A 12098-nucleotide genomic window follows, 5' to 3' on the forward strand; every position below is an offset into this window, starting at 1 on the left:
AGCACAACCCTACAGCTTTCCAATGAGCTTTTTCACTTCTGGCTCCAACAGTGGCTGTGACAGCTCAGAATCTGAGATCACACCTCAGAGTACCACTTCTGAAAGCATTAACGAAAGTGGCTTGTTTAACTTATCAGAGAATCAGTGGTGCAGACAGGTCTAAACCTGGGGTATCTTGACTCTCCCAATTAGTGTGGGTAATTAGGGGAAACAGTGGTAGTCATTAATTAAGAGTGAATTGTTGCTCAGTTAGACAGGATGTGGTACGTTTCCAAAAGAACGGAGGATGGGTCCCCAGGAGGGACAGATACTTCAGTACTGATTCCAGCAGCTGTTCCAAATGATGCACCATGGACCTGTAAATTTAGTGGATTTTGTTTTCTTTTCTCATTTTGAAGCTCTTTAAAGTGCTGTCACATTAGAGTTAGCTCAACAATTTAAAATCTTCCCCAGAGAGACTGGTAATTAAAGTACATTTCTCCCTTTCAGTTGCCAATCATACAATTCTAAAGTGGGTCATCACCTGCCTTGTGATACAAAAATCTTCGTGTTCAATAAGCAATGCAATTCATCTCTGGGGGAGAGGAATTAAGATCAAAACCAGTAGACTGAGGTGTCAAAGAAAATGCCTCCTCTTGACTTGGTGGACCTCCAATCTCTAGAAGCAAGCAAATCTGCCATACCATGTAGTGCTTCCGTGAGCTCAATTTGTGCCTCTACAAAATGCAAGGAGATGCGGCTCATTTTGACCAGTGAGAATTGAATTTCAGCATCTCTTTATCTGGATAGAAAGCATACAGATAGTATTGCATCACAGCCAAGCCAACGTGGAGAGCTGCTGAAACTCACCCTGTAGACAAGCATCTTCTAAGTTCCTTGGGAAAGCAATTGAGAATGGAAGAGCCTGCTCTAATAACCAGGATAAAGCTGAGTGTCAGTGGTGCTGATGGTGTATATTGATGCACTGCATGGGGGTGGGCTCCAGTTCTTAGGGACTGAGAGCATCTCCCAGCCAGGAGGAAGATTGTGGTTGCCCTTACTCCCCTCGCCTGTGTGGCAGTAGGAAATGGCTCTGTCAGGAGCACAGATGATGCTTTTCTCTGCCCATTCAGATTACTGTGACAACTCATTCCTTCAACTCCCTGAAAAGTTGACTTTCTGCAGCTATCTCCTTGGTATAATGAGCTGCCTGTCTCCTGACATCAGAACTCAGGGAGAGAGCAGGCAGAGCTCTGCCATGGCTCAGGCCCCACAGCTTGACATACAGCAAGCTGACAGCAGCTGCAGTATGGCAGCCTGCAGTACCATCTGCTGGCTGACACCACCTCTGCTCTGAGGTTTCATTTTGCTTGATACTGTTAGGAATGCAGACCGTGCTAAATTACTCCCAAACCACAAGAGAGAGAGCTCTTTAGCTATGGAGAAATCAGAACTCTGACATGCTGCTTTTATTGCGCTGTGGGATGGAATTGTGTCTAATCACCAGACCTTGAATGGTGCAAGTTATCAGGTACTGCTTACTTCCTCCAAGTATTATAAAGCATGCCTGAATGCTTTAATTCCTCCCAGTTTTCATTTTTGTTTTTGAAACCGTTTCTTTCTTTCAACTTCAGCTCTGGTTACTTTAAATATGCTTGCAGATTGTCTCTATGATGGCTGAAAGTTGTATTAAAACTTGTTGTCCATATGCTACAGATCTCTCATGACCTTCAGCCAGATGAAACGGGTCTCCATTATTAGTGCTACTGTAGTATTGCCTGCTTTTTTAAAACACGAAGACTCCACAAGTATTTAATCTTCACAAGTCCTGTTGGTGGAGCTCCATAACAACAAAAATGTGATTTTTATGTCTGTGGTAAATCTTCCATGGATCCTATTGTGGGGCTGATGTCCCTACCATGCAGCAATAGCCTTGTCTGCTGGTGGCAGGTTCTGAGTTGCACTGGATGTGAGATATCAGCCCTGCAGACAAGGAGCTCCAATATGACCCTTGATGCATGAGGTTCCATGCATGTGATGGTAACAGGGCACTTCTTGAGGGGCTCACAGGCTGAAGCTGCACTGCTTCAGCAGTAAGCGCAGAGCTGAGGCTTTTGTGCAACTCAACTTCACGTTTAGATGCACAAAAGGATTTCTGATTTGATTTTTTTTTTCTGATAAAAAGACAGTATTCAAATTGCCAGTGCCATCCCAATACTTCCCTGGCACGCCATTAAACATCCTACCATTATTCTTCATTTAAAATATCACTCTTGTTCTGACAAACCGTGTGCTTGGTTTGAATAGCTTCTCAGGTGTCAGGCCGGAGTTGTCAGATAATGATGAAGGCTGCACGTTTTCTCTCCTAAGAAAGCAAGCATAATATTCTTGTGTGGAAAGAGTGGATTGAAGTGGTACTGCACATCACAGGCTTTCCTACACACTGGGTTTTCTCCACAGCAAAATCCAGGGAAGACCATCTTGCCTAAATATAAAATTTGCTTTTAAGCAAGATAGTATTCTTCCCACCTGGATAGATCTCATCTGGGAATGCTTTCAGTTGATTTACCGTCTATTTTCTACCTTACTGAGCAAGCAGGTAGTATATTTACAAGGGGCCGTAAGAGAAAAATGCACTTTGACTGCTCTATTCCTATCAGGTGCCCATATCAAGCCTTGTCACTCTTCGATAAGAGCAAAATCCTGCTAGGGAAGGAGTTCTGGGTCGTGGGATCTCAGTGTGGAAACATGAAGCATCTTCCATTCCTACTTCTTACACCCCTCCAAAATGAGCACAGAGGGTGGGGATGGGCCAGGAGGAAATTCTCATGCTACAGACTTGAGCAAAATTGTTTAAATTTGAAAGTTCAGCTTCTCCAGATGCTGGCTGGAGTCATCATAACATCTCGACGGGCAAATGAGCTGATGTCATTTGCCAAAGTATGATCTTCTTTCATTCACCCCTAGGTAATAATATTTGGATGTCCAAGTTGGTTACCCCAGCATATGGGAAATGGAGGTTGGAGATCTGCTACAAGGCTAAGGAAAAAAGTCAAAGAATGTCATTTCTTGAGATGAGAGAAGTGTTAGCTGTTGTCCCTATAGGGAACCGCATGTCATCTGTATGCAAGGGTGAGGCTGTGATTTTCCTTCAGTCACCAGGAAATGCTTCTTATTGCCTTGTATTCCCACAGAAACCCCCAGCGCTGTAAGAGGGACCTTCATGGCTTCCAATTAAGAGCTGTGAGGAGTATCAGTGAGAGGCATGTGAGTTCTGAAGTCCATCCATTAATCAAACATTCCCAGTGTGTGGATCCAAGTAACGTTGTGCTAAAATTGTGGTAGCTTGAAGAATTTTTTTCAAATGTAAAGTCTCTTTGCTTGTTCTCCCTGCTGAATTGCATTTAGAGCAGATGAGCTGATATAGGCAGTAAGAGCTTACTAAGGAAAAACAATTCAGAACAAAAAACAATTTGAAAATCTCCATCGTTTCCTTAATTTTTTGCACATGTCCTATTTGCCGATCCTCAAAGGACAACAGCTGTGCTGTCTGATCAGTGCTTACCCAAAATTCGTATGTGTCAGGGCTGTTACGTGAGAAGCAATGTGCAGTCCCTCAGGTTGGAGTGAAAGCAAGTCACCTTTCCATTTTGAGCAGCCTCAGAAATACGCACAGCACAAATATGTAGAGGGGATGCAATGATATGGAAACTGTTACTGCAGCCTCCTCCTTAGAAAACACAATTAGAATGCCAACAAGATTGCTTTTGGATTGCTTGGATTAAGCATTGCATTCAAAGGTTTCCTTCAGTTTTCTGCATCTGTGGGTTTTAAACCCCGGTTGTGTGGGGCTTGCAGGTCTCTGCCACGTGCTGAGCTGCATCTGCACAGCCCTCGAGTGCCCCTCATCCTTTGAGTGGGTGCTGCAGTGGTAAAATGTGGTTCCTGGTGATAAGGAAATGGTTAACGTAAGTCTAACAGATTATATAGTACTCATCTTGCTGAGTAACCTGGAAGTTAATTAAAAGACCCTCATAGATATAAAGAAATACAGAATTAAAAGCTGTCCCTTTCTGATAAAGTAGTGAAATCACTTTAACTCTGTCCTAGGGGGAGATATGCCTGATTTCTTTGCATGCAGAGTCTCTCTCAATATGGAGTCCCAGGATGAGAAAGTGACTCAGATAGTCCTGACAGAAGGCTGGACTCTCTAAACTACCTTAATTATTTTCTAGTCAGAGTTAACTTCAGTTAAAGGAAACTGCTGAGGAAGAGATGACAAGGAAAGTCTGCTATCCACGAGTCTCTTAATCTATAAAACATCTGAGATGTCACTGCAAGCATCTTTGCTTTGCTGGTGTTTTATTTTTTAATGATCAAAACACTTTGTTCTCAAGTCCTTGAGGAATCATTGTGACAGTTCAGGAAAGATCTAGATAGGAGATGTTCATTTTCATTAAGACATGAAGCAAAGGACTGAGGTGCAAGCCTCTGTATGAGCCTTAGGAACCTACGCACTGTCATAATGAAGTAATGGTTCTTAATTGTATGTACATGCATAATACAATGTCAGAGGAAAAAAAACAAGTTGTGAATTGCTACAAGACCTATTCCTGAAATTTACTCATGTGCTTAAACCCTCAATCAAGTTAAAATCTGGTATATCTGGATTCCTCTTTGGAAAGAACCTAAATGGCTTGCCCAAAACCAGCTGGAAGATTCCTCAAATCCCCATCAGCTCAGCACCCAAAGACAACAGCTGCCGTGCAGAGGGGCACAGCAATCACTTGGGTACCTTGATGAGGATTTCCTTAAATAAATGGTGAGTTCATATGCAGACTCTGGCTGAAAGGAAGGCAGCACTGCTGGCAGCCCTCCCTGTCCTGTTATCTCAGAGCAGACATGGAATATTGCTGGAAGGGGGAGGAAAATCTTCTCTAGCTGTGCTGTTTAATACCTGGCATGGCTGCTGTTACCTTCATACAGTGAAAGCTTAAATCTGATGGCTCAACTGGTCCTTGCAGCATATGTTCCTCCATAGATTGGTGATAAACTTAATTCTACAAACTAAGTGAAGACACCACAGTTTCCATTTTGAATGTTTTCTTGCTTTTCCAGGAGCCTTTTCCAGGTTCTGCTGTATGTATTTTCTGAAAGTGGAGGCTGATCTGTTTGCTGAAACACTCTCAGTGAGAACAGCTGGTCTAGAAACTTCTCTTTGGAGGGAAAGGGGGGAAAAAAAATAAAATTAATAGGTCTGTTTTTGAGCATTCATGGCAGATCTGTCATCTGTTCCTCAGCCCAAATGACAAGTGAGTTATACAACGGGCTTTGAAAAGTTCAAACCATATTGTACAGCAGATGCTCTGATACTATTATTCAGTAACTCCACACAGATTCCCCATTGTCATATCCTTCCCTTGACACAATTTATGACCAGCTCTTCGCAGCATTACGTTATGACTACATTAATCCTAAAGATGCATTAGCCTCACCTTTGGCTTTGCAAATCCTTTCTGAAGTTCAGCTCTCTGCTTCTCCCGCTGCTGTCATGCAGTGCGTTTGTTCAGTGCTGTGTTTTCATGCCTACCTTCAAAGGTGATCAGTCTGGGATATTTAAACACTTTTTCCCCTTAATTCACAACTTTTGGTCTTTCTGCTGTTAGTTTACCCATAAAGCTTACAGCAGTGTTCTCAGGGTAACAGTAGTTCTTTTTGTCCTATGTCATTTTCTAGTCAAAATTAACCTTTTTTTTTTTCCTTTCTTTCTTTTTTTTGCACTTCTCAATATAGAAAATACCAAGTAGTGCCCATAATCAGTGTTTCAAATCTGTTAAATCATGAATATTTGGCTAAACGTTCACCCAGGAGTTCCTATTTGTTTGTTCTCCTCACACTTCTGGCTATTTGCTTTTCTTTGGTGACTCCTTTTCCTGCTGCCTTTATCTCATCACAAACGCTGGGATTAAGAATTGACCTGAGTTTCCCTACAGGTGTCACATAGGCTGTGACTGCTCCTGAACTGTGCCACCCATTCCTCATTGAATCCCTCTGTACCAACACTTAGAGCTGAAATTTAACGCACTGACCTCCAGCTGATCTCCAGAATGATATTATCCTATCCATTTCCTAGCAAATTACAGTTCATTGCAGGAATGCATTAAACTATCAGGTCTTACTTATGGGCTTTTAACTCCAAATGAGCTTTGAGACCAACTAAATCTCCAGCAGAGCTGTAGTCTTTCACTGTGTGGAATAAAAGTACGTCTATGCTGTAATGCAAGCATAGGTTTGTGGGTTTGGGGGGTTGGATTTTTTCTGTCTAAATTGCTGTTTGGTTTGTTTTTGGGTCATTATTATTATTATGTGCAAACTGGGGAGCAATAGGTGCAGATTTTTGTATCTAAAGTGGATCTTCTGGGTCCCCACGTTTAGCTTTGGGCTGTTGTTGTATTTTAAAGATGGGTTTTCCATATCTAAAAGCAGAAATGAAGTTGAGCAGGATGAGGAGCTTTTCCTTCTGGAGAAAAGATGGATGAAGCAGCAGATAATCTTTAACAAAACAGCAAATGCACCTGACAGCAGCCACGTATCCATCCAAAGGATACAATGGCAAGAGTGATGCATTTTAAACATACTCCCAACTGCTCTGTCAGTAACAAATTAGACTTGTCACATTCTCCAAACAGTTTTAGAGAGAACATTAACAATGTTAATGACCTGCGGTCTCAGCAGGAGAAAAAAGTTTGCATCTTGTTCCAGGAAAGCATGGATGGATTGCAATTGTTTCCTCCCGGAGACTGTTGGTTTTTCAGAGCATAGAATGTAAGCATTTGTTTGGTTTAGAAATTTAGAATAATCAGTGGTCCTTATGGCCTTTAAATGTGTCAGCGTATGCATGGCATGAGCCACTTGCTATCAGATTGCAAAAATATAACCAGGTCCCTTCTGAAGATGGCGTGCCAGCAAGAAATCCATGGCACCCAGCTCTGGGTACTGAGATGTGATGAGAATTTGGGGCTTTTAACGTGTGGTTTTTAACTTATAGAATTGAATTAGACTGTATATAAAATGGGGGGAGAAGGAGGGTGTGTTGCTCCCCGCTGTTGTGGAATTAAAGCCTGTTTTGCTGCAGGTTTCTGCCAGCTCATTTGGAGGCCATAGATGCGTTCTGGTTTATTTTCCATATCCAAACATTGATCAAGGAAAAAAAAAATATTGCTGAAGCAGAATGCTACGTGAGAACTTCCATCTTGACAGTACAGTGAGGATCAGAATGGTGTTTTCATGTCGTGTGCTGCCTCGCTGCTCAGCTTCTCCATCTGTTGGAAGGGATTGGTCACAGAGCTGCGTCCCATGCAGAGCAACGTGAGTGAGAGGCTCTGATGTACTGGAAGAACTGCTTTTAAATGTGTTCCCCTTTCAGGTGAATGCTCCTCTTTGATGTTTGTAGGACATTCCTGCCGTTGTGCAAAGGGCTCTACCACGAGTGTATAACCTGCTATGGTGAGACCGTCATGTAGTCATTGCAATGGTGTCTCACAGTTACAGTTCTCCTTGTCATTTTGCTAAGTTTCCAACTCTGAGGCAAAATACAGGACAGAATTTGAGATAATAATGCCCTGTATACCCTTGCAAGTGCTTAAGCCTGTGAAGAAGGGGGAAAAAAAAAACAAACAAAAAAAGCAGTATTTTGTTTTTCTTCTTCTAACAGCCTTCTTGCGTTACCTTCCTTTGCTCAAGGTCTAATTCAAAGTAGAATACTTGATGAGGAAATATGTTCATTGTCAAGTACACGAGAGAATACAGAAAACAATCTACCTGTTGCCCCTAATCTCAGTAATTATGCCAATGACCCAGACATGGAACATAGCTGTGAGAGAGAAAGAGAAGCTTGAAGTGAGGAGTTGTTCAGGTTGAAGCCAGCTGGTAATTAATTCTGCAAAGCAAACACTGTAATTACAAAAAAAAAAAAAAAAGTAAAAAAAAAGTAATAAAACTTTACCTTACATTAAAGACTATAATAGGTTTTCTAAAAGGATTCTATTAAGTTTAGTGCTTTAGGAATGTGCTATTTATAAATGCAAGCCTTGCAAAATGTCAATAGCTCGGTATATACCTAGGAAATCAGGCAGCTATATAAAAAATAAACATACTTAAAAACGCATTTAGAAATTATTTCATTGATTAAATTAATTACTCTGTCTTAATAAGGCTTGCTGTGCGTAATCATTCCGATTCACAAAGCTCTGAAAATAAAAGCCATCAACGGAAAATGAGAGCAGAAATGAAGGGAAACGTTTCCACTTTCAGAACCAAAACGAGGGGAACTTCTGAGCTGCATGTCAGGGCTGTGGGGCTGCAATGGGAGGATGCTCTCAGGCAAAGCTGCCACCCTGAGCTGTGTTAACCCACAAGTCCTGGCTGTAGCTGTAGCTCACCGTTTCTATTTTGGCTTTAAAGTGTTCTGTTGATAAGAAATGGGGCTATTTCTTTGCTGTGATGTCTGCTCGTGTGACAGCAGCAGGGCTGAGGCTGCAGCACAGCACCTTTATCTCTTGTTCTGCTTGATTGAGGCTTTTGGTCTGGGACTGGTGGGGAGGATGAGATGACAGAGGTGCAGGCAATAAGGAGAGGATGCATATGAGTTTAAATGTTTCCTCTGTAAGCAGAAGAGAAAATGGAAATTTCTGGTTATTCTGAGTAGCCATTTAAAAAAGAGCAAGTAAAGCAGAGAATCTGTGCATTACTGAGTAGAAATGGAGGAAGAAGCACAAGGAAGTTAATTGTAACCTGCCAGGCTTCCTTCCCATGTCCAAATGGAGCACTGTGTAGCTCCTGCTTGAAGGCAGTAACTGTTACAGCTTTACAGTGAGAAAAATGAGTGCAGCCATTCCCAAAGGACAGGAAAGCATCTCGAGGTTTGACAAGCAGTTAGCAATACGGATAGCATCTGTCTGGGTTTTTATCATGATTTTAATTTGCTTTCCATTCACAAGACTCAGTTGCAGGGAAGTGATATTGAAACTCGTGTGAACCATAGATACAGATTTTATTACCAGCTCTGTGGTGCACCTACTGGAGAGAGAAGTTTATGAGAGGAAGAGAACACACGCACTGCTTTGTCACCTCCAGTATTTGTGCTCCAGATTGGAAAAAGAAATTGTTTTGTTTTTTTTTTTTTTCTAATAATAGAAGAAATCCTCAGCTGGAGGCATGGTGTTGTTTCAGCCCATGTCTGGGTGATGCAGTGCGTGCAGTCAGAGATCTGCCTTGCACTGCATGGTTTGCAGGATTGCATCCTGACTGTCTTGCAGATGATGTATCAGTGCTGGAGGCCTCATGGGCATAAGGCTCCTTAAAAATGATGCATGGCCTTTTGTCACAGATGCAGAGTTGTGGCATCTTTGGCTCGTGCTGCCATCCTGGTAGGTAAATGCCATTGAATATCACTAAACTGCAGCAATAAGAAAAGAGAGACACACTTCCTGCAGGCAAGGTGGGACTGAAAACATACAGAACACAAAGATCTGAGGATCTGTTGCTCCTATTAGTTCAGTGCAGAGGTTGCCTAAGGCTGCAGAGCACTGTGCCATGATGGGCACCACTGCCTTTTGGGTGCTGCTTCCTCATGGCAGCAGTCCCCAGCCCTCCTTGGAAAACAAGACCTCCTTGACCTTCAGCTGCTTTAATAATAAATCTGGCTGAGCTGACAGGGGCAGAACACAGGTCAGAAGGGCAGATGATCACCCATCCAAAGAGATGCTAACCCCTTCTGAGGGAAGTGGTATACCAAGAAATGGTAGATATGGAAACTTCCCAGATGTGGCAGCTGTCTGTCCAGATTGGGATAGGAACACACGCAGCAAAGCACTTTGTGAAGAACAGTGTGCAACGTTTTGTTTACTTGCCTGCATACAAACAATTCATGTCCTTCAAAGCGATAGAAGACGGCAGCTGGGAGAAAGAGCCTGCTGCCTCTTACTGACTGCTCCCAGTGTCTGGGGCACCAGTCTCTAAAGGCACCTTCCTCCCTTTCTTCTGAATTATTAATATTCAGGTGCAACAAGCGCCACGTTACTGAGAAACCATCGCAGAGCAGCTCGATGACATTCAAGCAGATTCTGAAAGGACTTTGTATGAATTTCAAAGGGCTTTGGATCACATCTGCCACGGCCTGCATGAAAAATGCAGCTGGGGTCACCATGTTTACATTTTTTCACGGTGTTTATATTGAAGTATTGCATTGTCACTTTGTTGTTAGTTAAGAGATGGGAGCTGGAGCCTGGGGATGCTCAGGTACTTTTGATTTTGCTGCAGTGTTATCACATTAATTCACTGACTGATCAGAAGGGGAAAAACACACAGAAATAGTGTGCCAAAGATATTTTAAGCCTCTAATTATGAGATATAGCCCAGGCAATTTAATTCAGTTTTCATTCCTGAGAAGGTTATTTGGCCCGAAATGGGAACAGCTTGGTTCCAGTCTTGCAAATAACCAACTTCATTGTCCATAACTGTGTTTAGCACTCTGAGATCAGAGATCTCCAAATGGTCCATGGTAGGTCTCCATAGGTCCATGGTAGCAGCAGGCTGGTATGGCAACACTCCAACCTCAACCTAAGTCTTACTCAAGGGGTAAGAGACTTCTCCTATGCCTTTTTTTTATGGTACAGAGGATGATCTTAAAGATTGACCCCTAATTAGAGCTGTAGAAAAGGAAGCAAATGCAGAGCAATTGAAAGCATTCCCGTTTGTTAGTATAAATCTGTGCTATCAAATTGGGTTTGGGTGTGAGGAGCAGGTGTGGGGTGAGCTGCAACTGGGGAGGGCAGAAAACTCCTAAAAGACATCAGCTCATGGGCTTCTGCCTGTGCTTACAGAGCTGCTTTGGAACTGTGGAAAGGAATCCCTTGGCAAGTCTGCATGGGCTGCAGCAGTTTCAGATGTTCTTCTATACAGAATCTTTTCTCTTTGTCTCTGCTGGGCTGCTCACATTATGTATGGCTGTTCGTGCTGTGTGCCTCATGTACGTTGCAAAATAGGCATGGAAGGAAGCAAGGCATACAACACTATACAATTCTAAATAATTTTTGTCCGTGATGCATTCAGTGAGCCGTCACACTAAGGAATAATTATGTCCATATACATCTTGTTGGTGTCCCTGCTAACGACTCGTGATGTATTTTGAGAACTGCAGTGAGAAGAAAACAAGCTTTGTGGCTGCATTCTGAGGGGCTGCAGTCACTTCTAACAGCTCAGAGGAGTCACAGCAGTACAGAGCTCAAAGGTCTCCATCTGTGTTTCCTTGTCCCAGCCACAAACCTCTGACTGCAGGATCTCATCAGTATTCCTGCTGTAGGACCCGGTGCCAATATGGTCTTTGTTCCCTGAGCTTAAAAACCAGCCTGTTTTCACTGCTGACAGTTTTATGGAAGCTGCTATAAAGTTTTGCCTATGCCTCCCTCTGCCTGCACCAATGAATCTACATTTCCCACTACAAAAAGATTGATAGTGGGCTATTTTTATATTCCCAGCCAGATTTATGCATTCTGCAGAATCGTATGAAGCTAACCACATAATAAATGCATGTATCGATGAATGTGCACAAATTTATGCCAACTCTTCCCGAATCTCTCCCTACATGCCACTAATTCTGCAAAAGAGGAGTTTTTGGAAGGGAAATAAGGCGTTTTATTTTATTTGTAAGGGGGGGAGGTGTGGAAGGGAAAGGTTGGATGTATGCAGAAAGGTGTGAGGAGAAACGTTAAGCTCAATCAGAAGGAATGAGTTCTGGCTGTCAGGCAGTCCCAAATTGGGGTAGTACTGCCCTGAGGGCTCAATGCCAACTGAAAATCCCCTTAGCTCTGACAATGCTGAAGCCTTGAAAGATCCTATAGATGGAGATCTTCCAAGAGGACAAAATGGATGAAAAAAAATAGAGGGAGAATGACAAAACATTATTATTTTTTTTTTAATTTGAGCTTGCTTTCCCACTGCCCGTATTTCTACAGTTGACAGAAACGCAGTGGCAGGAGATGAGAGGTTTTTAAAACAGTCTTTGGAGATGTAGCATTTATACTTAGAAAATAATTATTCTTCAAAGATTCCTGAAAAAT

Source organism: Tympanuchus pallidicinctus, unplaced genomic scaffold (assembly GCF_026119805.1).
Source record: "Tympanuchus pallidicinctus isolate F22 unplaced genomic scaffold, pur_lepc_1.0 scaffold41, whole genome shotgun sequence".
In the NCBI taxonomy this organism is placed as follows: domain Eukaryota; kingdom Metazoa; phylum Chordata; class Aves; order Galliformes; family Phasianidae; genus Tympanuchus; species Tympanuchus pallidicinctus.